Here is a 25,075-nt window from a genome sequence, read left to right as displayed (position 1 = left end):
CAGATAATAATGATAAGGAGATCTTCGCTATAGTCCAAAGTTTTCTGTCGCCTCTAGCGGAGCAAAAAAAGATCCCGGTTTCCGCTGACTGGTGTGAGGAGCTCTCCTCCTTTTTCATTAATAAGATCAAGCTTATTGAAGAGGGATTAGCCTTGAGTAATGCTGCCTCACTCCCTTTGGCGGAGACGTCCGGTACTCTTTCTAGCAGTTGCCTTGCCATCTTTACTATGGTTGATCAATCGGACATTCTTGCTCTGCTGAAATCTCTTAAATCAGGCTCCCCTTCGGACCCTTGCCCGGCAAGAGTTTTGGCAACAGTAGCAGATTGTGTAGGGCCAGAGGTCACAGCTATGGTAAACTGGTCACTGCAATCTGCAGCGGTACCTAGGCAGTGGAAGCAAGCTAAACTTCTGCCTCTCCTAAAGAAGCCATCAGCAGACCCCCTTATCGCAGCAAACTACCGCCCCATTTCCTTGCTTCCGGCACTGGCTAAGTCTGCGAAAAGGTGGTCTTTCGGCAGTTGAACGCCTTTGTGGAAGAGTCCGGGGCACTTCACCCAGCCCAGTCGGGTTTCAGGGCCTCCTTCAGCACGGAGACAGCCTTGGTGGAGGTGGTTGAAGCCATTAGGGAGTGTACGGACAAGGGTGGCAGAGCGGCGCTAATTTTATTGGACCTCTCTGCCACCTTTGATACGGTCCCTCATCAACTCCTCCTGGCTCGCCTCACTGATATCGGCCTCACTGGGGCTGTGTGGTCATGGCTGGAGTCTTTCCTGGACTCCCGTTACCAGCAAGTCTAGATGCCCCCGTACTCCTCTTCGGCCAGGTTAGTTCAGACTGGGGTCCCACAGGGCTCAACATTGAGCCCACTTCTCTTCAACATTTATATGACCCCGCTGATACACCTGGCCGAGGAGCTGGGTGCAAAAATTATGGCCTACGTCAATGACACCCAGCTCCGGTTCACCTGGGGTAACTCGAAATTAGAAACGGCTGCAGCACAAAAGTGCCTGGCGGCCGTATTTACTTGGTTGGCCCGTGCCAAGCTTAAATGCAACGAGGGAAAATCGGAGATCATACTATATGGCCAATTTCCAAACCAATTTACTGAACTAGTTTGGCCTCCTGATTTCCCCCGTCCCCTCTCTGAAGGTGGCCCAGCCAAGAATCTGGGTATTTGGTTCAATGAAGATTTAAGGTTCTCAGAGCAGATAAAAAGACTGACGGGCGCCTGCTTTGGGACCCTTAGATCCCTGGGCAGATTCTTCCCTCTATGGCTCCAGCCGGCCAAAGAAACGGTCGCCAGAGCCCTCATATTGTCCCGCCTGGATTATGCTAACGCTCTTTATTTGGGCTCCCCCTCCTTTCTGTTAAACAAGTTGTAACTCATCCAGAATGCGGCCGCAAGACTTCTGCTGGACATTCCCAGACGCACCAGCATAAGGTCGCAAATGGCCACACTCCACTGGCTGCCGGTGGCCCAAAGAGTTCAATTTAAGGCTCTGGTTCTCACTCATCGAGCCCTTCATGATACTGGCCCAGCTTATCTCAGGAAAAGAGTGACTTTCCACGTCCCCAGTCGACACCTCAGGTCGGCTTCCCAACGCCGGCTGGTAATTCCCCGCTTCAGGCGAACCAGATTGGGCGGTCAATCGTTCTCAGTAAAAGCGGCTACCTTCTGGAATTCCCTTCCATTCACTCTCAGGGATACCAGAGACCTTAGCTGCTTTAAAAAGCTCCTTAAAACTCACCTCTTCAATCAAGCTTACTAAAAAATGCTGTTTTCTCTCAATTTCTTTGTGGTTCTGCTCCGCGCCAGGATACTCATGAGTAGTAGTGTGCGTAATAAATACCCATATAACATATAACATAGTTGGTATATAGGTTAGTTACACCATATACTTACAGAGGTAACAGAGTAGGATGAATCTCTTGTTTATGAGCTGCATGTTTCACAGTCAGGTGAGAGTGTTTAAGTCTTGCAACTACCGCCGCCCGACCCACGGGATGTGGGCTGAACAGCTGCGTTTTACTATCATATCCGCAATGACGTGCTATCCGCCATGGGATACGACTCTCCCTGAGTGTGTGTAATGTATCTACCACAGTTTGAAAATAAAATAATTAAAAAAAATGTAAAAAAAAAAAACCTCTGAAGATTGGAAAGATGCTTTCAGCATACCCTCTAACTAGTGGCAAAGATCTCTTACAGGGAAGCACTTCAGCTCAGGTATCAATTTTTACAGGTCATCACACAACCTTTTTATATACGTAGCTGAATCACTGCAAATACAAGCAATATCCCTCCAATCTTTGTTGAACATGGTAAGAACTTTTTGCAGAGCATTACAAGTGACACTGCATTCCATGTTTTCCAAAAGTCTAGTGTTATGTTATCACCAGTATCCCAGATGCTTTGTGACTGCGCTCTTTTCACATATTCTTGTCACTATACCTTGCATTGAATGTTTGAAGCCTGGGGTATTTGACAATTCACTGACTATCAATACTGCCTCACTAGAAAAGGGGTCTGATGTATCAAGTGTTTTTACCCATTCTCTGTGGGTAAATGTGATGGTACATATTGGGAAATATTCTTATGAAACCTGCATTTTTTCTATCAGTGAAAGACTCAAACTTAGCCAAAAAATCTAATATGATTTTGATATTTCCTAATTTTCTAGTTTATAAAATAAATAAACAACACCTAAAACATGCTTCTAACCCCTGTATCTTTAGACCAAATGCCACATAACTGAAAAAAGGAATAAAAAACAATATTTTAGTGACATCCCTAAAAAACAAAACTCAAGAAGAATACTGTTAGCCCAGTCTTTCTTACTGCTACCTTAAATAACAAAGTTACATTGTACTGGCCCCTTCGGGAAGAAATAAAAATGACTCTTTTGTAATGTTACTGCCACACCTCGGAATGACCACAGGACGCTTGCTGGACTTCAACAATCTTTAATCAGTAGATCTCACTAGAGAGCGCCGAGCCGGCAACCTCCGTGCTCAGACTCTCGCGCCATTTCTGCTAAGCTGCGCGCGCATCCTATAGAGGGCCGCCGGCACGTCGCGTCATGACACGACGTGCATACACTAGAGCGCCACTCTACATATCTCCCCTTTTTCCAAACAATGGAAACTTTAACTTACAGTCCGCTGCCCATATCAAAGTCTTGGAACCTGGCCGGTCTCACCACTGTTCGCCCCCTTCGAGTCAGTCTTACCGGGGTAGCCATGGCCTCTCGCCCAGGAGTCCCTGCACTGCCTCCTCTGTGGCTCGGCGCCGCCTGGCTCTCCGCCTGTCTCCCCATGTCCATCTCATGCTCCACTCTGGATCTACCTCCGTCGCCTTGCTCCTCACTGACTTCTCCACCTTCCATGTCCATCTCCTCCTCGACTTGTTCATCTCCTGTCTCAAGCTCCGCCACTGATTCCAGATCTTGACCCACTTGGCTCCACTGCAACACCTTGCACCTCGCCATGCGGTCCTGAGACCACACATTTCCATCACTCAACATGGCTGCTCTGTCATATACCTTCTTAACTTGCAGGGGTTTGCTGTATTTGCTCTCCCCTTTTCTTTGCATCGTCGCCAACTTAACTCGCACCCATTCGCATTCTTCTAGTCCAGTTTCCTTCACATTTCTTCGTCTATTGTAGTGCTTGGCATATACAGCTTGTGCCTTCTCTAAGTTCGCTTGAACCACAGCGGGGGACCATTTGCTAATTATTGTTTTCTCCTTCCACACACGATTGTCCTTCGTGAATGGATCACGTCCTCTCAATATTTGGAACGGACTATATCCGGTCCCCGTAGGGGTGATCCTGTATGCCCATACCATGTGCCATATCTCTTTCTCCCAGTCCTTGTTCTGAGATATCGCTGCTTGCACCGATCCCATCACCACACGGTTAAACCGTTCCATTAGCCCGTTTCCTGCCGGGTGATAGATCGATGTGTGCTTGGAGAGGATGCCATTTCTCTCCATGAAGTGGGTCCACTTATCTGAGGTAAACTGAGGGCTGTTGTCGCTCAGGATGGATTTAGGAATGCCCTCTCTCACAAACGTGTCATTCAAAAATGTCAATATGGCTTCTGTGTCCATTACTTCCTTCACCTTCATTTCAGGCCATTTATAGTATGTCGATGAGGACACACATACTTTTGAACTCCTTGTCCGTCTAGGATTGGGCCCAAAATGTCTATGGACTATTCCTCCCACGGGATCTGTGGGGGGTCAAATCTCCCTAGTGCCGGGCGCAAAGGCTTAAGTGTCTTGTCTGCTCCTTGGCACTGTGGGCAACCTCTGACGTGACGTTCTGCTCGCAGATCCATGCCTGGCCACCAGTATCCTTCTTTTGTCCTCAATTTCATTTTGCCTATCCCTAAGTGGCCTTCGTGGAGTAATGCCAGTAGATTGGGGATTATGCCAGCTGGGGGTATAACCTTGTCTCCCCTGAACTCAAACACTCCTTGGTCGTCCACTGACAACTCTTCTCTGACTTCATAGTACGCTCTCAGGGTGTCACTGGTGTGTTTCTTCTCCGGCCATCCCCGTACTATGAAGTTTTTTACCTCTTGTATTATTTGGTCTTCGCTATAGGCTTCCTCAAACTCCTGGTTGCTGATGACTTTCTCCTGGTCATCTGTTAGGGCCACCATCTCTTCCCCATTTGTCGATTCTTCACCTCCTGGTTCTATGGCCGCCGTCCTACTCAGATAGTCTGCTACCTTGTTCCGACTACCCGGAATGTACTCCACGTCATATCTAAATTCTAGCAGCTTCAATGTAATTTTCGAGATCCTGGGGGTGGCACTCGTGTGCCCACTGGAGGTGAGTACCTTCACCAAGGGTTTATGATCTGTCTTTAGCTGAAATCGCGTACCCCACAGGAATTGTCTGAACCTGGTCATTGCCCACACCACTGCGAGCATCTCCTTTTCGATGACACTGTATTTCTTTTCCATGTCACTCAGGGTGCGAGAAGCGAAGCTTAGTGTGTCCATCACTCCTTGTCCCCGGTCCTGCATCAACACTGCGCCAAGCCTTTGTCGCTGGCGTCCGTCGTGAGCACGGTCTTTCCATGGGGGTCATATCCTTGCAGTGGTATGGCTCTCACTACATCTTCCTTTACCCTCTCGAATTCCTTTTGCGCTTCTTCCGTCCAGCAGAACACCGAGCTCTCCCTCGTTAGCTTCCTCAGGTGGTGGGTCTTAGTTGCAAAATGCTGCACAAATTTACCCTAGTATTCGGCCATCCCTAAGACGGACCTGACCTCCTCCTTGCGGTTGGGCGGTGGTGCTTCGTTGATCGCCTTCACATTTTCTGCCTTGGGGTGATCCCTTGCACTCCGATTTCATGCCCCAGGTAGGTCACAGATTCCATGCCCAGGCGGCACTTTTCCCACTCCGCAGTGAGGCCCTTGCCTTCTAATACTCTCAACACCTTGGTAAGTTTGGCATCGTGGTCCAATCTGTTGCGACCCATCACAAGGATGTCATCCTGGAAATACTGGATGCCATCCATGTCCTTAAACAGTTGGTGCATTAACTTCTGGAATACCGCTGCCGCTGATGCCAGTCCAAACGGCATGCAGCAGAACTGGTAGCACCCGAAGGGGGTTATGAATGATGTCAACCGCCTACTCTCCGGGTGCAATGCAATTTGATGGTACGCTGAGGTTAGGTCAATAGTGGAGTATCACTTGATCCCTCTTGTCTTGGCTAGCATCTCCTCAATCCTTGTTAGGGGAAACTTCTCTACCACAATGTTCTTATTCAATTCAAGCAGGTCCACGCATAGTCTGACCTTCCCACTGGGTTTCATGACTACCACCAATGGTGCCAGCCACTCTGCGCATGTGATCGGTTCAATGATTCCCTTTCTCTCCAATTCTTGCAGTTCTTCCTGTACTGCTTCTCTTACTGCGAGAGGTACGTTTCTCACCTTGTTAGTCACTGGTGTGGCTCCTGCCTTGAGGACAATTCTGTGTGCAAACTTTTCGAGCCTCCCCACCGTGCCTCCAAACACCTTGGGGTACTCCTTCTTCCATTTGTCCATGTTCGGCCATTCTTCCGGTTCCGTGAGGAGAATCTGTTCTTTTCCTCCGGGGTCTAGTTTGATACCCAGATCCCCTTGGTCCAGCCAACCTAGCACTGATGGTCCTTTTTCGGAAATGTATAGTTTGCAGTAGGAGCTGCGTCCTCTGAATTCAAACCTTAATGGTCGGAATCCTAACATGGGTATTCGGTCTCCATTGTATGTGACCGGCCTTATGTCTAACTTCTCCAAGTCCGGGCCCAAGTTTGGGCTGAAGGTTTCATTCCACACCGCCCTTTGTACAATGGTGTAGGGCGACCCGGTGTCCGCCACTATATTTATCGGCACTCCTCCGATCGTCATGTCCAGTACTGGCTTGGTCGACCTTTTGTTATCCACACTCAGTATTTGGTCGTAGATGCAGAGTACCGTGTCTTCGTCTTCTTGGTCACTTCCTTCCTTGTCCTCTTGTCCGTGGTCAATGTATTTAACCATGGTTCTGGACGACTTCCTGCGGCATACTTTCTCATAGTGTCCTATGATTCCACAATACGTACATTTGGTGCGAAATGCTGGGCACTTCCTGTCATGGGCCCAACTTCCGCATCTGTAGCAGGCCTTTTTGTTGTTCCCCATTTGCTTTCCCGGTGGTCCTGGATTCCCTTGCCATCTATTCGGTCCCTTCGATGTGGGCCCCTTGCTCCTGTTGTCCCTGCGATGTTCCTCATCTTCGATCCTGTTCACCACAGGTGTCGTGACTGCCTCTCTTTTTGCCGCCTCTGCACATCTTCGCGCCATCTCAGCTCTCTTGGCGATTATCATCACTTCCTGTAATGTGGTGTCGCCGCTGGCCCACAGCTTGTATTGTACTGCGGTACTGGTCGTGTGCATCACAATTTGATCCTTGATAAATTCGTCTTGGAACGTATCATATCTGCACGTTAATGGCAATTTCTATAACGCCGCCACGTACTCTTCCACTGATTCTCCAGGTCGTTGTTTTCTTTGCTGGAAGTTATACCGGTCAATCGACACACAGACCGCCGGTATGTAGTGTTCATTCAGCTCTTCTATTGCGTGGGCGTATACATCGTCATCTATGCTCCCCTTTGTTTGGGTATTAGAGTCTTGAAGATCCTGAGCCCCTCCGGGCCTAGATTATGTAATAATATACGCCTCTTCCTTACGCTTGAGAACTTTTCTTATTTATTTATTTATTCAAAGTTTTATATAGCGCGAACAAGATCCTTACAGATATCAGAGCGCTTCACAATGACATGGTAGGGGCAGTAGGAAGGAACAGGGGTAATGGGAGCAATGTAGTAGTCACTAACATGAAAGGATAATAATAACATACATAAAACATATCAATATACAGTCAGGTAACATATCAATATACAGTCAGGTAAACAGGTAGTATAAGACGGCACAAGCCATTGATCCCACTACAGAGGTGTTCAGGTACACTTTGGGTGTGTGGAAGGCTTATACCAGTGTTTTAGTATAGAAAGAGCACTGAGTGGGGGCAACCGGGAGGGTGAATCAGTGACCCAACGTGTATCATATATTGTAAGAAAGTAGCGTAGTAGTGTCTCCATCAAGTAGAGGTATAGTGCCAAAGGACAAGGTGAGTATTGACACAAGGCAATGCAGAGTCTCTGATCCAGCACCTATAAGGTTCAGGAGATCTTGGCCAGAAGGATGGTTTTCACCTCTTTCTTGAAGAGTGCAGTGGAGGAGATACGCCTGGTTTCAGGAGGGAGCGCATTCCAGATCCTGGGTGCCATTCCTGAGAAGGAGCGCTTATAAGTTCTCTTTCCGGAATCTACGGGGTTTCAGGAGTAGATTTTTTGAGCTTCTATTGGATCTCGAACCTCCTGATATAGACAACTTTTGAGCGAGGTAGTTGGGTGCATTGTGGTGCACGGCCGCGTGTGTCATAACTGCAATTTTTAGTTGTATTCTGGCTTCAAAAGGCAGCCATTTTAGGGACTTTAAGTCTGGGGAAATATGCGAATGTTTTCTTGAGCCAGTAATGAGTCTTGCGGCAGCGTTCAGGGAGGCTCTTAAGGGTGCTGTTGTGGATAGCGGGAGTCCGCTGAGGGCCACAATTCCGTAGTCTATTCGAGGGATGACTAACGCTTGTACAGCAGTTTGGAAGTCTTCAGTAGGGAGGAAGGGTTTAATTTTCCTCAGTGTGTTGATTTGGAAATTAGCTGCTTTTGTGGCTTTGCGGACGTGCTGCTGCATGTTGAGCTTGGCGTCTAGTGTGATGCCTAGGGATTTCGCTGAGTCCACGATGGTGGGTTGGACATTGAGTGCTGTTAGGTTGTTGAGCCATGTTTGGGTGGTGGACATTTTCGCCGGGGGTGAGATGAGAAGGAACTCAGTTTTCAGAGCATTTAGTTTGAGGTGATTATCGGCTAGCCAAGATTGAGTGTTAATAAGCGTGGAATTCAGATGTTTGATATCTTCCGGAGATTGAAGCTTTAGGTACAGTTGTGTGTCGTCGGCGTACATATGGAATTGGACATTAGAAGCTTGGAGCAAGGTGGCGAGCGGTTCCATGACTAGGTTGAACAATGTGGGGGAGAGGGAGGATCCTTGTGGAACACCTAGATCGGCAGGCACAGGTGAAGATAGCACATTGTCGATCTTGAACTTCTGAGACCGGTTGTGAAGGAAGGACGAAAACCATTTGAGAACCGTTCCCGATAGACCCATTCTAGTGCTTAGCAGCTCCAGCAAGTTCTCATGTTTGACCGTGTCAAAAGCTGACGAGAGGTCAAGAAGGATGAGGAGGCAGGATTCATTGCGATCAAGAATTTGGAGGGCGTCATCAATTATGTGTGTCATAGCTGTTTCCGTGCTATGTTTCGCTCGGAAGCCTGATTGATGAGAGTTGAGGAGGTCAAATTGGTCAATGTGTCTTGTTAGTTGGAGTTGGACACATTTCTCCAGCAGTTTGGCCAGGGTGGGGATATTGGTGATGGGCCGGTAGTTGTTTAGGTCAGACGGATCAGCTGTAGGTTTCTTGAGTATAGGCGTGACTTGCCCCACCTTGAGGGAGTCTGGAATGAGGCCTTGTTGCAGGGAGCAGTTGATGATTTTGGTCCAGAGAGGGAGGAGCAAGGGGATGAAGTCTTTTACAGCATTAGCAGGTAGAGGGTCTGTGAGGTGATTAGAGGGCTTCAAGGTGCAGAGCAGTTTGTGTATTGTTTCTTCCGAGTAGGTATCGAAGTATAGCCAGGATGCCATGTTTTTAGGTTGAGTGTTAGCCATTCTTGTGTGGTTGGGGAATCGGCTTACATCCATGATGAGGTCATTTCTTATGTTGTCAGTCATTAGCTTAAAGAAAGCAGAGAAGTCTTCACAGTGTGGGGTGTCGCTTGTTGTGCTATTTGATTGTAAGGGTTGTGCCTTTGTTTGGGTCTTGATTAGTTCGAACAGTTTTCTTGGCCTGTTTTTTGCTTGGTCCAACTGGCGGCTGAAGAAGTCCAACTTTGTGCGTTTTATTTTCCTGAAGTAGGCATTTCTCTTGTTTTTAAGCCTTTTGAGGTGCAGTGCTGAGGGGTCCGCTCTCCAGGTGCGCTCTGCCATTCGCATCGAACGCCTATCGTCATTGAGTCTGTCGTCATACCAGGGGTTAGAAGTTTTGGTGGAGACTCTCTTCAGTTGCAGTGGAGCGACTTCATTGACTAATGTATTCATAGATTCAAGGTAGTGGTCAGTCAGTGATTGAACATCCGAGGCACCTGAAGGGGGAAGGAGGAGATTGCCGATGTGGGGAGGCAGAGTAGAGGGGTTGAGATTCTTCATGTCCCTTTTCCATGTTTTGGATTTGATTGGTTGAGCCGGGTTAGGTTTAACTTTTTCATTGATAAAGAAGGTGATAATGTGGTGATCTGACCAGTCGCAGGGTAGAATCGTCTCCAGTTGTGTAGAATTCTCTTTGGCAATGATGAGATCAAGTATCGAGCCTTTGTCATGTGTTGGTCTATCGCATATTTGGGTGAGGTCAAGCGCATTAAGGAAAGTTTTGAGACTATTCACCACTGTGTCTTTCTGATCGTTCCAGTGGAGATTGAAGTCACCCAGGTAGACTTGGGTGGTCTGCCGACCGGCATTGGAAGTGATCATGTCCATGAGTTGTTGGGTGAATATGAGATTGTCACCAGGAGGGTGATAGATGAGATGTAAAGCACAAACTTGTTTGCCCTCGCTGGTGATGTCGAGGCAGAAGAGTTCACAGGAGGAGAGGGAGGGGGAGGTGACTTTAGTAACGGAGAGGTTGCTTCTAAAAATGCATGCAATTCCCCCGCCCGTCTTGTCCGAGGACCTGTCTAGCCTAATGATGTGATAGTTGGGGGGGACTAGTATGTCCATAATCGGGGTAGAGGCTTCAGTGAGCCAAGTTTCTGTTAGGAAGGCTAGGTCCAGATCCCTAGCTGAGACGAGATCAGCGATGTCGGAGGAGTGTCTCTGGGCCGATCTGCAGTTGAGTAGGATGCATTTGAGTTTGGGAGAGAGAAGGGTGGTCGAGCTTTCTAGAGTGAGGGGAACTTTTCTGAGGTTGTTAGGGACGGAACCTCTGTTGTTGAGTGTTGGGAGCCTCAGAGGGTTTGTAAGAATTGTGGGTATGGGGATGTGTGTGCTAGGTATGTGTTTTACCGGACCTGGGCCATAAGTGCGTAGGAGAGAGCATAGGTCGCGGTCCGACAATGGGTTGAGGACACGGCGGGGGCGGTGGGAGTTGTTGCGAACGGGGATAGTCGGCCAGCGCGGATGTCGTTGGAGGCGAGGGTATGTAGGGCGGGAGCGTCTTTTGTAGGGTAGAGGGATGATGGGAGGTAGACTGGGCTGTGATGAGAGAAGGTCTTTGATTGCGTGGACATCTTTTTTGATTTGTAGAATATCCTCTTTGACTTGTTGGAGGGTGGGTAAAGTCAGGTCAGGGGGTGCATTGGGGATGGCGTAGGTGGTGAGAGCCAATGGTGAATGGTTGTGTAGTGAGCTGGAAAGCGGGCAGGGAATCGAGGGGGGGGGTATACTGGCGTTGTTGGAATGTTCTGCGGTGCAAATGGGTGGGATGGCATTCAAAGAGTGGGCGTCTTTGTGGGCGGGGGGTGTGGGTGAAGTAGGCGGTGAAGGCGGTGGGTGGGAGGCATAGGTAGTGCCGTCAGTGGGAGACGGTGCCGATGAGTGGAAGAGTGAGTGAAGGCTGAAGACAGTGGGGGAGACCGGGGGGTAGTGAGGGCTGAGAATAGGAGGTGGGAGAGAGGGGGATGCTAAGGTAGGGGAGGTGGTATGTTCTGTGTGTGTTGTTGGGAGGGTGTGAGTGTCGTTGGTGGGAGTGGGGAGGGAAGGGGGGGGCGGAAGGTGTCCGCCGTGGGGGGTATGGGAGGGGGGGATGGATAGACTACAAGTGGTGATGTTATCAGATGGTGGCGTGTTGTGGGTGAGAGTTGTTCTGTCAGGTGTGAGAGTGTCGTGGGTGAGAGTGGGGAGGGAGCTGAGGAGGGAGAGGCGTCTGTCGTGGGGGGGGATGAGAGGGGGGAGAGGATAAACTCCGAGCGGTGGTGTGTTCAGGTGGCGTGTTGCGGGTGGGGGTTGTTATGTCAGGGAGGAGAGGGATAGGGGGGATGTGAGTGGGGGTAAAAGGGATCCTGTTAGAGGGGCGGTTAGTATAAGAGGTGGCGGCATTTGTGTCTGTCCTTGGGGAATGTAGGGCGTTGACAGCAAGTGGGCCATTTACTGGGGTACTGGGGGTGTCTGTCCTTGGGGAGTGTGGGGTGTTAACAGCAGGTGGGCAATTTACTGGGGTGCTGGGGGTAGAGGTGTTGTAGGTGGGGGCTGCAACGTCAGGGGTGATAGTGCTGGTGGAGATCTGGGTGGGGGTCCGCAGATTGGAGAGGTGCTCTTTGAACTTGGGGAACAGGTTGTCTAGTAGTTCCAGATTCTTGTCCGTGGATTGAATTAGGACAATCCCGTTGTTATAGATGGTAATGGTAGTCCTGCCAGGGAAGAGGTGGGAGGGTGTGATAGAGAGAGTTAGGCCATGAGTTGTTTTCCTGGTGGAGGAGACGGTGAGTAGGGTTAGGAACGTTTTTTTCCATTGGGCTCTGCGTGAGGTGTGGAAGATGATATCGGTATTCAGGGCTCCATTGCCCGGTGAGAAGTAGGTGTCGGCAAAGGGTGTTTCAGGGTGCGACCTCATGAAATTATGTTTAAAACGTTTAGTGGCTTTTTTGGTGAGGGTGGAAGGGTAGTTAATTCTAAAAGGGTGCTTGCCGTTGCGCTCCATTTTAGAGGCTGTAATGTTGGGTGTAGGAGCTAGGGCGTCATAGGTGACACTAGTGAGCATCCAAAAGAGATATGAGGTAGCGTCCAAAAGAGATATGAGGTAGTATGTATCTAAATCTAAATCACTGTATCTAAATACAATAATCACAATCAGACTCAGCAGTCGTTGTAAACATGGTCAGAATCAAAATCTAGATACAATAATCATAATCAGACTCAGCAGTCGTTGTAAACATGGTCAGAATCAAAATCTAAATACAATAATCACAATCAGACTCAAAATACAACGAAAACGGGATGTAGGAAGTGGTAATTGGTGCAGTCCAGGGAGAGGAGTGGAATGGGTTCACCTTACCGCAGGGGATGGAGACAGAAATATGTGAAGGGAGATCGACGTAGAATAAGCATAAAAATACTAATAGTAATAATACAGGTATGAGGTAGCATAGTACTAGTAATAATAAAAGTATGAGGTAGGAGTCGGTGCAGTACTGAGATAGAGGAAGAAGGGTACAGCTTATAACAGTGGATAGTCTAGAGGTGTAATATTAGTGATACACTAGAACAAGTTACAGGTATACAGAGTGAAGAGATAGGCAGTTTTTTTTTAAATATGAGGTAGTTAACGGTGCAATACTATATTGAAAGTGCGAGGGGTGTAATATACCTAACGGAGTATAATATTAATGATATACCAGGTCAGAGTCTATATACATAATACATGTGCAAAAGAAAAGCAGCAGGAGTCAGAGATGCCCCTAGTGAGCAGCCAGAAATATATGAGGTATCCGTCAGTGCATTAAGTACATGTAGAGGTATAATACTGCAATAAACTGTAGACACTCGGTACTTGAGATTAGGAGAGAGGAGAGATAGGGTCAGACCACTCCAAAATGGCCGCCAAAGTAGAGGAGATAGCTACGGCAGTCCTCTGTTAGTTTCTGTTGCTTTAGGCACAGGGAGGGCAGAGTCAGATTCTAGATTCTGTTTGAGCAAGGCCAGATCCTCTCTTGCTGGGAGGGAGTCTTATCTGTAATTTGGTCTGTGTGGGGGAGTCAGAGACAGACCTGGGAGCCTCGTGGGCCTCTTCGATGCAGGAGGCGATTTATTGCTGCCGTTTTATGGCCACAGCCATTTTGAATAGAGGCACAAAGGAAAAAAAGGGAAATGTGTGCAGGGTCGATAAATACCTTCTTATAGTTCTGCCCATATAGACCCACGATGTTGCCAGCGGAGTCGTGCCAAGTGAAGCCTTTTTCTTTTTTTTTCTTTTTCCTGTTCTAGAAATGGGGAAAGGACGCACACCGCTGTTGCACCGACTTCTGGTTGGGGCGTGTGCGCAGCGTGTGTTTTCCCTACTGCCCCAGGTCTCAGGAGACAGCCATCTCCTCCGTCAGTGGTGGAAACAATAACGACACTTCAATTCAATTCACCTCAATTCCCCGTGCAGAGAGGTAGGCTCTGGTCGGACCGATTTCCGATGTCACCCACTGACCCGAGTGCTCATGGCTCTAATCCTGCTGCTCTCTGGGCGGCGGCGCCTCACCTCCGGTCACCTTCGGCTCCCGTCGCAGGGGCAGTACAGGCTCCTGCTATGCGTCGCTGCTCGTCCGGATCCCGCGCGTCCCGGGGCTCACCTCAAGCTGTTCCTGTGGCAGCGCCAGCATTCGATTTCTGGACTCTGTGTTGTCCCTCCAGATCACCTCCGGGATCGTCCGGTGCCTCCGAGGCAGGCAGGCAGGCTCTCCAGGCGACACACGATCCACCCGGGCGTCTGTGCTACCCTCCGGCAGGCTCCGTCCGTCCGACTCGGACACCGCCTGAGTCCAGAGCCAGGGCCAGCCCGGTGGAAGTGGGGGTGTTCACGGGGCCCAGCATGCCCTGTATGTCCCGGTGCTCCAGCCGCTCCACCCGAGCACCAACCGATGTAGGTGGGGGTGACACCAGTGTCCCGCAGCAGTCCAGTGGTGAGAGGGGACACAGGCGAGGGCGTCCCAAACGTGTGCGCGATCCTCAGCGGTCTCCGGCGGACTCCTACCAGCCGTCCCGGTCTCCGCAAGCGTCCAGAGGCAGCTCGGTGGAGGAGTGGGTGCTCGCAGGACTCTGCAGGACCTCCGAGAATTGGTAAGTGCAGTCCAGTAATTAAATCCAGTTACTTGCAGAGGTTCTGTTCAGTTCAGTTCTCCCTGCAGTTTTCGTCTTCTGTCCATGCACCAATAGCAGTCATAGGGGTCCCAGCCGCCGGCGCCGCAGATCAGGTGTCTGGCACGGTGTTGATTTGCACTCCAGTTACTTTTAAGGCCAATCCAGTTACTCTGTATAATAATCCAGTTACTCGTGTTTGATTATGTGCGCAGAGATGGGTGCTTTTTGGGGCTAATACTTCGATGAAGTTGTCAATATAGTCTCTCCAATCTTCCCACCTCATCAGTGGTTCTCCTGGCTTGGGCAAAAACTGTACGGGGGCTGTCGCCGACGCTGCTTACGCGCACATTCTTTCGCGCTTTACCGTGGACTGGGTGTCACTGTGACTTCTGGGGCTGCCCAGTGCACTGTTGTCCTCTGTCTTCTCCGTTTTCAGTTGGGGGGTCTCTGTGTCTGCCCCTTCGCTCTTCCCTTCGGTCGCCAGTGCTCCTGCCCCTTGGTTGTGCTGCGTCGTGGGGTTCCCTGGGTGGTCTTATCTGTGCACACCCTGTTTTCTCCTCCCCAGTGCGCAGTTACTGCTCCCCTCGCGTCACTGCGGGCCCTGCTGCGCTCTCTGGTGATTTCTGGTATGTGGGGTGTTACTTACAGGCCCCTTGTGGATGCTTCTGCTGTTTTGGCTCTCAGCCGTGGTCCTTCTCCTGCGTGGGTCGTTTTATATATTTTTTTCCTGGTGTGCCTCCCTGGGTCTTCATTCCGACCTCGTCGCCATTGTAATGTTACTGCCACACCTCGGAATGACCACAGGAAGCTTGCTGGGCTTCAACAATCTTTAATCAGTAGATCTCACTAGAGAGCGTCGAGCCGGCAACCTCCGTGCTCAGACGCTCGCGCCGTTTCTGCCAAGCTGCGCGTGCATCCTAAAGATGGCCGCCGGCACGTCGCGTCATGACGCGACGTGCATACACTAGAGCACCACTCTACATCTTTCACTCTCCTTTTCCTTTCTTTGAATGGCATTTAGTTTGTGGCTGTGCAGGTTTTTTTCAGTGTTTATATGTTTACACTGGTGAGGGCCATTTCCCTTCCGGTTGGTTTTTATCAGTTATTACAAGTTTAAACCTAAAACCGGACAACCTACATATAGCTGATCTAGCATGAAATATACACAAGACGTTTCACATTCAAGAGGCCAGAAACCTCTCTACAAACTAAAAATCTATGTGAGCATCCAGCTAATCTAGCATAAGAGATTTACAGTGCCAATGTTTGCCAAACTTGAATAACGAGATATATATGAATAAAAAAGTATTCATTTAAAAAGTATAATTTATAGACCTACAAATTGTAGTTGTGTTTTACTGTTTTTTAATTGGTTCTGTTTTGGAGTATTAAAGCTATAGAAAGCATAATCAGAGCCTCCAGTCCTGGCATAGAATAAAGACGTCTACTACACAGCTCTCACTGCGCACTCATTTAATTATAACCGTTAATAGCCACACCTTAACACCTCCCAGCAAGTTACATACTTCCTCGTCGAGTCCGCTCAGACTCACAAAGGTCCTAGCTCATAATGTCTCAGGACATTATACCAATAAATATAGAAAGAGCAGCAATTCCAGTAATGGCCACACGAGGGAGCCCTCAGCTTTCAAGCCATAGCGACAAAACTGACATAATCTTTAAGTAAAACGTATGTACAAAGGGCTCAGAAGTCACTGAACATGTGTGCTGTCAATAAAGATCACTTTATCAGGTAAAAAATGAAAAACGGCACTTCAGAGCTCACATATATAACATCTATACTGTTTCTTGGGCTGCAAATGGCGTTCACTTTTGATGTGTAAGAAAACAATACTTTTAAACCTTTCAAATGTTCAGTTCACTAGAAATTCAGCCTACTCCATGGTCATTTTTACCCGGGCCCACCCTAATCTCAGGTCCCAGGATGAAACCGTGGCTGCACAAACATTTACAGGGGTATGGAACGATTTAAAGAAACGGTGCAGAATGTCATAATTTGACGTCAGCGTCACTAACAAGGTGAGCTTCCAGCTCAAGTCAGGCACAGGCATCCTTCGAAAAATGGAAATAATCACAGAGCTGTTTCTGGTTAGTGCATAGAAAGGGTTATACTTTGGAGAGGTTCGCATCAACCAATAAAAAAGAACCGCATAATGGCCAAGAAGATACATTCTATTGTAGTTGTATTTATTTAGCGCTTCATACACCGGGTGAGGCACAAAGCGCTTTCGTTAGCCTCCTGCGCGGGAGGCAACAGCACAGTGTGACATAAACTAACACTCATTGTAAAGAAAAATAGGTTTGGAATCTTGTAGGGTTCTGTGGCTTGATGTAAACGCTGCAATGGCGGATGCTGGAAATGCCCACTCGAATAGACGGTGCAAGGTCCATGCATGTAAAGTGCCTCAGAACCAGCGTCGGCGGGTGTAAGGTCCATGCATGTAAAGTGCCTCAGAACCAGCGCCTGCGGGTGCAAGGTCCATGCATGTAAAGTGCCTCAGAATCAGCGCCTGCATGTGCAAGGTACATACATGTAAAGTGCCTCAGATTTAGCGCCTGCAGGTGCAAGGTCCATGCATGTAAAGTGCCTCAGAACCAGCGACTGCAAGGTACATGCATGTAAAGTGCCTCAGAACCAGCGCCTGCGGGTGCAAGGTCCATGCATGTAAAGTGCCTCGGAACCAGCGCCTGCGGGTGCAAGGTCCATGCATGTAAAGTGCCTCAGAACCAGCGACTGCAAGGTACATGCATGTAAAGTGCCTCAGAACCAGCGCCTGCGGGTGCAAGGTCCATGCATGTAAAGTGCCTCAGAATCAGCGCCTGCGGGTGCAAGGTCCATGCATGTAAAGTGCCTCAGAACCAGCTACTGCAAGGTACATGCATGTAAAGTGCCTCAGAACCAGCGCCTGCGGGTGCAAGGTCCATACATGTAAAGTGCCTCAGATTTAGCGCCTGCGGGTGCAAGGTCCATGCATGTAAAGTGCCTCAGAACCAGCGCCTGCGGGTGCAAGGTCCATGCATGTAAAGTGCCTCAGAATCAGCGCCTGCGGGTGCAAGGTCCATGCATGTAAAGTGCCTCAGAACCAGCTACTGCAAGGTACATGCATGTAAAGTGCCTCAGAACCAGCGCCTGCGGGTGCAAGGTCCATACATGTAAAGTGCCTCAGATTTAGCGCCTGCGGGTGCAAGGTCCATGCATGTAAAGTGCCTCAGAACCAGCGACTGCGGGTGCAAGGTACATGCATGTAAAGTGACTCAGATTTAGCGCCTGCGTCCCCTTCACAGCGCTTGCATCAACAGGTCTAGCTAAAGAGGTTACTCTGATTGTTGCATCTCTAGGACTAGTAACAGGCATCTGTGACCCCGCACAGACCATCCAACAATGGGAAATCAGTGGCACTACAGAGTGCACCCCTCATGCAGAGTCAGATTGCGAACAAAATTAGGCCCGGGCACCGAAAGAAAAAGTGGGCCACATTTGTGGATAAGGACCTTTCATGAAACGCTGCTTAGTATTGGGAGTCATTTTGGGAGAAAGCTCTGATAAATTCAGCTTTCTAAACACATGGAGTCAGTAGAATTGGCCAAGACAAGGCGTGCCATTATTCCACCGCAGCTCGCCCACAGGTCACCTTACTTAATCTTCAGGCCTAGACAAGGGCATAGGAAGTGTGGGGGATATATACCCCCCCCCCCATGTTTTAGAGGGGAGGGTCACAGGGGACAGGGGTGGGGGGAAAGAGGGGACTAAAGAAATTCCCCTTCCTCTTCTGTCTGTGGCAGGGCCTTTGGTACGTCAAAGCACTGGTGCTGTGACATACCTATGGACCTTTCTACTGACAGAAGAGGGAGGGAAAATTATTTTGTCAAAGCCTTTGAGGTGCCAATGGCCCTGCACTTGACCTGTAACCTTCCCTTTTGATGTGCTGCAAACCTCCAGGAATTTTTTCACACCTCCCCTTCGCCGCCACGGCTACCTGCAGTCTGCACTTCCAGGGCAAAGACACTTACCATTTATCTTTCTGCTTTCTCACATTGTGAGGAAGCAGTAGGGCAACGCCCCCACGCCCTAATGGAGGAGCCGCCACTGAACGACAGAGAGGTTGTTTGTTGATTGCTGTCTACCTCCTGCTCCCCCTCGACCCCAGCCCTACCTTATGTGACTATTTCACACTGCACAATTCAGCCACACCACAGCTAATGTTTTGTTGACCTGTTTATATTGAGCAACTGAAACTCTCCCTGGAACACGAGAACAATTAGCATCAGACATAGTCTAAGCACACATCTTGGGTTACCTTGTGTCAGATGTGTCGATCTGTCCTAATGTTTACACAAATAACAATTTAAATACCACTATCTTCTCTTATTTGTTTTATAATGATACTCAACCCAATCCAGGGTGTCTGAGCGCTTTACATCACACATACACATTATACATTGACAATAAATCATGTGTGTGTCAATCAATTTACAGCATGTGTTACATCAGATAGTGAGGGTTACAAGGTGTAGGAGTCACGTGTCGTTTTCTTCATAGTTCAATGTGCTATGTTAGAAGGATTACAATTTATAAGCTGCAAGTAACCACAGGACCTCTGTGTTAAAAGCAATAACCCCCTTACCCATATACATAGCAAAAAACAGTCATCTGTCTGTCAAATGATGTGCTTCGCGGCAGACATATTAACCCTCATTGCTACTTTGATTAAAAACTGGGACTAGACAAAACACCTGTCTCTCCAGCAAGAGCATTAACCTCCAGAGTTATCAGCCCATTATTACTATTTTCTGAGATTTACTAGGTATATAAAGATCCCCACAGCAGGTGCCTCAACCCCATACGATATTTTAAAATTACAACTTTGCAACCAATTAAGTAGAAAAGACATACTGCGATTTTTCTCCTTTTCGCCAATTTCTTTCTGGCAGAGTTTTAATAAATAAATGTATAAGTGGAGGTCTAGATCTTGCACTGGGGTTGCATCACTTTTTTGGCACAACTCTGTTGGAAAAAATCTAATTTGTTAAATATTGAAAGGCGCTCAAATGTACTGATGATAGAACTTAACATATGTGAGGTCAGAGAATCTGATGTAATTTTTTGTGATATCACTTCCTGTGAGGTGGTGGGTTGTGATGTCACAAGCTGTGATGTCACTTACATACTGCCTAACTTGGTTAGTGCCCCACTTCTTTCTTTAGGACTTGTGCCTTGGTGGGAGAAGTATAATGGAGAATTGGTGTTGGTGGTTGTAGGAGGCCGGCTTCGTATGTGGTGCACACTCTCCGGAGGGATGCACCCAGCATTAATCCAGGCAACCCTTATGGTGATTTTAGTGGTCTTTGATAACCATAGAAAGCTCTCAAAGTGGTAGCTGTGATGAGTAGCCTTCAGGCTTATCTTGAAGGAGTGTAAAGCAGTTTGTTTTACCATATTTAATCAAAAGTGTAGATTAGATGAAAAAGAACCACACAGTGTTTCTAAAAATAAGTCTATTTATTATGCAACACAATCACTAACAAATTGGTATATCTCTTACCCGGAGATATTAACAATACACACAAGAATATTTCAAAATAAACAAATAAGTAGCACAAATGTGCACTGATCTCCAGTGGGAGACCAAACCATATACTAAGAAAGTGGAATGCGAACTGCAGAGAAGAACAGGACTTGGATCAGAAGACTCAGAAGAGCTGAGGATACAAGGAACCATCCAAGGTAAGTACTCAGGAACCTCACAGAGGATGTGTGCAGAGTGGGAACACCACTGCGTGACCAGTGGAAATCAATGTAGCAGTCACGTTGCGGTTTTAAAGAAGAAGAACCCTTCCCGGAGGACCTGAAGAAACTCTTTGGAAGATGGGAGGTTGGAGAACCACCCCACCCATGGATGCCGCAGGAACCAGGGGGCAGATGTATCAAAAAACCATTTTGCGAGTCCGTAATAGCGATTTAATGCGAATCGCAATTTCGGAATCGCAAAATGGTATGTAACAAAAATATTGCGAGAAAATAGCGATTCCTTAAGAATCGCAGAAAATAATGCGATAAATGTGCGAATCGCATAATTGCGATTTTCGCAATTTAAGAATTCGCAAAAACGGGAATCATGCAATGCTGGAACAAGTTGATGACATCACAAGCAGGAAGTCCCAGTGATTGCTTGCACCTGCTACCCAGAACCACACCCAGTGGCAGTTGGAAGAGTGTGCTGAGGCAGAGCAGACCTGTTTGTTCAGCTATGGAGGCACAGAAGGCACAGGAGGAGCAGCCAATTGAAAAGAAAAAAAGAAAGCAGAAGTTTTCAGAAAAGGAGCAAGAAGTGCTAATAGAAGAAATGGTGTGTAACCATGAGGACCTCTTTGGGAAAAAATCTTTTAAGGTACCTGACTCCAGGAAAAGAAAAATATGGCTGGAGATCCAGGAGAAAGTCAACTCTGTAGGAGTCACCACTCGCTCCATTGATGAAATCAAAAAAAGGTGGTATGACATGAGACTCAGATCCAAGGAAAGACTTGCGGAGAGGATCAAAGATGCCAACCTGACAGGTGGTGGAACTTCCATGGTGGACAAACCCACTCCCCATTAGGAACTGATAGAATCCACACTGACAACTGAAAGTGTGAGTGGAGTGACTAACATAGACAGCTCAGAACCCACAGCAACAGCACAAGGTAAGAGGATTTGAAAGTGCACCCATGTGTGTGTACAAAGAATGTGTGTGTGTGTGCGCACTGCATGTAAGATTACCATTAGTCCATTAACACTGTCAGACAAGAACAGAGCAATGCATTATGGGAGTGGTAGTCCCATTGACATAGTAACACTCTCAATCATAGTCACCTATATTAATTTTTAAATTGGGACTTCGTAATGCTGAAACAGTGCAGTACAAGTAATACTCTGCCATGAGAATTTTTATTTTGTTATGAACACAAATTCATATTTTGCACTCTACATTCACAGGACATACCAGTGAGGACAGGACTGACAATGATGTTGAATTGTCACCTCCCCATGTGATGTCAGATATAGACAATGAGGTCACTAATGCCCCTGTGACCATACAAAGGAAGCGCCGACGAGTTCTACCTCTACAACCAATGGGAGAGGAAGAAAATTCAGATGTAGAAGCAGTGTCCAATGAGACTGTCACTGTGTCCTCCCAAGATGCACAACAGCCATCACAAAGTCCAAGGAGGGCACGTGCATTCCGTCTTGAGCCATCTGTAAATAACACAGGACAAAGTGAAGTAGTGACAGTGTTTGAAGGCCTTGAGCACAACATGCTTGAGGTACAATGCCTTCAACATAAGGCACTGAGATCTATCAATAGGCAGCTAGTCAAATCCAACAAGAACCAGGAACGCATGGCTGATGCCATAGATAAACTTTGCCAGACACTTGTCAACACAGAGGAGGCACTGCACAGGCTGCGCAGGACACAATGCACACCTACACCAAAGCCATCAACAGGCTATGTGCAGTCACCAGCAACTTCACACGTCGCAGTGTGAACATTCAGCGTGAATTGAGTGAATGCACACGTTCTGTTGGACAGAGTGTGGACAATATGACATTGGTACTGGAAAGTATGCAAACAACCCACTCAGGTGCAAGGGCCCTCCTGTGCTCTGGAGAAAGCGAGGACAACTCCAGTAGGAGTAGCAACAACCCCACACGGACAAACATCATGGTGCAACGCAGGAGTGGAAGGCGTTCCACTACTGGAGCAGAGCAAGAGGCCATGCCTCCACTTGAGCAACATGCTTCCAGCCGCCAACGGAAAAAATGACTTACCATGTTGAAGTACCTATGCAGCAGTCATGCATTGATACTATTTTTTGTTTGGTTTTACTAGTATGGATATGTCAATTCAGAATGATTAGAAATAATTAAACATACATATTGCACTGTTTGCATGTTCTGAATAAAAGAACAATAGCAAAGTGAAAATGGTGTTTAGTTTTTTTTCTCACCTAAAAATAGTTACTTGTAATCTCTGCCCTCCTTTGACGAGCAGCCATGGCTCCTACTCCTGCCACTGCCATTCTTGGTGGAGGGTTATCATCATCATCAGATGAGTCAGAGTCACTCACTTCAATTTCTGTGCCTTTGCGGATTGCCATGTTATGCAGCATTGCACATGCTGTCACAATTTTGCAACATGTCTCTGGATTGTATTGCAATGCACCTCCACTTTTGTGTATGCGTCTGAAACGGCTTTTCAGAATTCCAAATGTACGTTCTATTACCCCACGTGTGGACCGGTGTGCCCTGTTGTACCGTCTTTCACTTGCATTTGCAGGATTCAAGTATGGGGTGAGTATGAAATCACGCACTGCGTAGGCACCATCACCTGCAAGTAAGAGAGAAAATAGTAACTGTATATTCAATTCCATATTGATGGATGGATGTTTGCATGTGTCTTACTTACCTAGCAGGTATCCATCTCCAAACTGACCAGCACTGAGCCGTCTATGAATTGCACTATGTCTGAAGATGTAAGAGTCATGTGTACTCCCTGGAAACTTTGCCACAATGTCCTGGATTATGTATTTAGCGTTGCATATGACCTGGATGTTCAGTGAGTGGTAGCTTTTTCTGTTGCGGAATACATATTCAATGGCTGCTGGTGGGGTGATGGCAATATGGGTTCCGTCTATGCATCCAATCACATGTGGAAATCTTGCAATTTGATAGAAATCCAACTTGGCTTCCTGTATGGCTTGATGTGTATTAGAAAAATATATATGATGTTGAAGTCTACTGATCATTGCATCCAAGAAGACATGGAAGAAACATGATAGGGCACTCTGTGGGACTCCACCAACCTCTGCTATTACTGTTTGAAAGGAGCCAGAAGCCAAAAGGTGCAGTGAGCACAATACCTGCACATGTGTTGGTATTGATTGTGTTCTGGCAGTTGGGTGTGTCAAAAATGGTTTCAATTCAGTAATGAGGTCAAGAATGGTGTGAGGATGTAGCCTGTATTTTTCATATATCTCCTCCTGTGTCTGTTGGAACAGCGTAATGCGTAATCGGAATATCCTTTCCTGCCGTTGTCTTCTCTGGCCAAGAGCTTGGATGCGCATCCTCCTGGCAATCAGGTACAGTCCCGCCATTTTGGAAACAGTGAAAATGCATTCTGGGTGTTCATTTATATATATTTTTTTTTACCACCTGCTTCTACCTGGTGTTAATAGCGATTCCTTAATGTGCAAAATAGGCAAAATCGCAATTTGCGATTTTTTCTTACATATCCATGCGAATTTCGCAATTATGCGACAATGCAAAATCGGAATTCGCTAATTATTCTGCGATTTCTCCATTCTCGCACATTAGGAATTCGCAAACATGCGAATTCCTATTGTGCGATGCGAATTCTTTCATACATGCCAATTTCTTTTTTGCATGTCCCAAACGCTGAAAAATAGAGAATCGCAGCTTTTGCGACATGCAAAACACTTGATACATCTGCCCCCAGGTTACTTACTCCAGGGAAGCCGTGTGCATAGGGATGTAGTGACGTCGGAACTTGCCGTAGACAACAATGGAAGACTTCAAAGAAGATCCCTCTGGAGAAGCCTGTGAAGGAGAACAGTGAAATACAGGAGTGTATTCTTGAAGAGGAGGACCTGCAAGCAGAGGGGACAGAGTCTGTGCCACTCGGGAGTGACCAGGAGGCACGGAAGAACAATGCCCACAGAGGTTGGGAGGTTCAGGAGTGAAGATGGTGACTTTGTCGCTACAGCTGTGAGGACCAGGTGATGCTGAGGAAGACCAGGAGCTGTGCATGAGCTGGCCCACATCGGGTGTCGGTGTCCGGCAGGAGTACCAACAAGCCTTGACAGCAGCAACTGGCATGGAAAGCGAAAAGATGCAAACATTGGGACCAGCAAGGTACAAGTGACTCACCAAGTGCAGGAGAGCCAGAGCAGACCCCGAGCAAGCAGGGGAGCCAACTGAAGCAAAGTAAGACCCTCGAGAGGACCCACAGGTCGAAAGCACAGGAGTTGCAACAGGACCTCACACAGCTCATCAAAGATGGAGGTCCACGTTGCAGAGGATGCAGTGAGGACGCTGATCTTCAAGGGATGAGGTGCTGGTGACTGGTGCTTTTTTGTAGAACAACGATCTCTGGAGTGTAGAGCCAACAAGCCTTGGTAACAGAAATTCGACATGGTGCACAGGGGTTTAGTCCCAGTGGCTTATACGAGGGATACTGTCCTCAAAACTGCAGAGAGCACAGGTCAGGCCTCAGGGGAGCTGTAGAACTACCACCTGTGTTGCTGGACGTCAGGGAGTCAGTAGGACAACAGGAGCAGCAGACCGGTCAACTTGGTTGTGGTGCCTGTAGATGCAGGGGAGTGACTCCTTCAATCCAAGGGAAATCACGTTGGATGTCCTTGATGCCCACAGGCCGTCTGGAGAACCTGGATGAAGCACAGACACAGACAACACAGAAGACCTGAAGAACAGTGAGACCAAGAGTAGCAGGAGTCTTCCTTGAAGCAGTATTGGTTTCAGTCGAAGTACAACGAAGTCCA

The sequence above is a fragment of the Lissotriton vulgaris genome, chromosome 6 (genome assembly GCF_964263255.1).
Source record: "Lissotriton vulgaris chromosome 6, aLisVul1.2, whole genome shotgun sequence".
NCBI lineage: Eukaryota > Metazoa > Chordata > Amphibia > Caudata > Salamandridae > Lissotriton > Lissotriton vulgaris.
Note: the sequence above shows the minus strand (reverse complement) of the source record.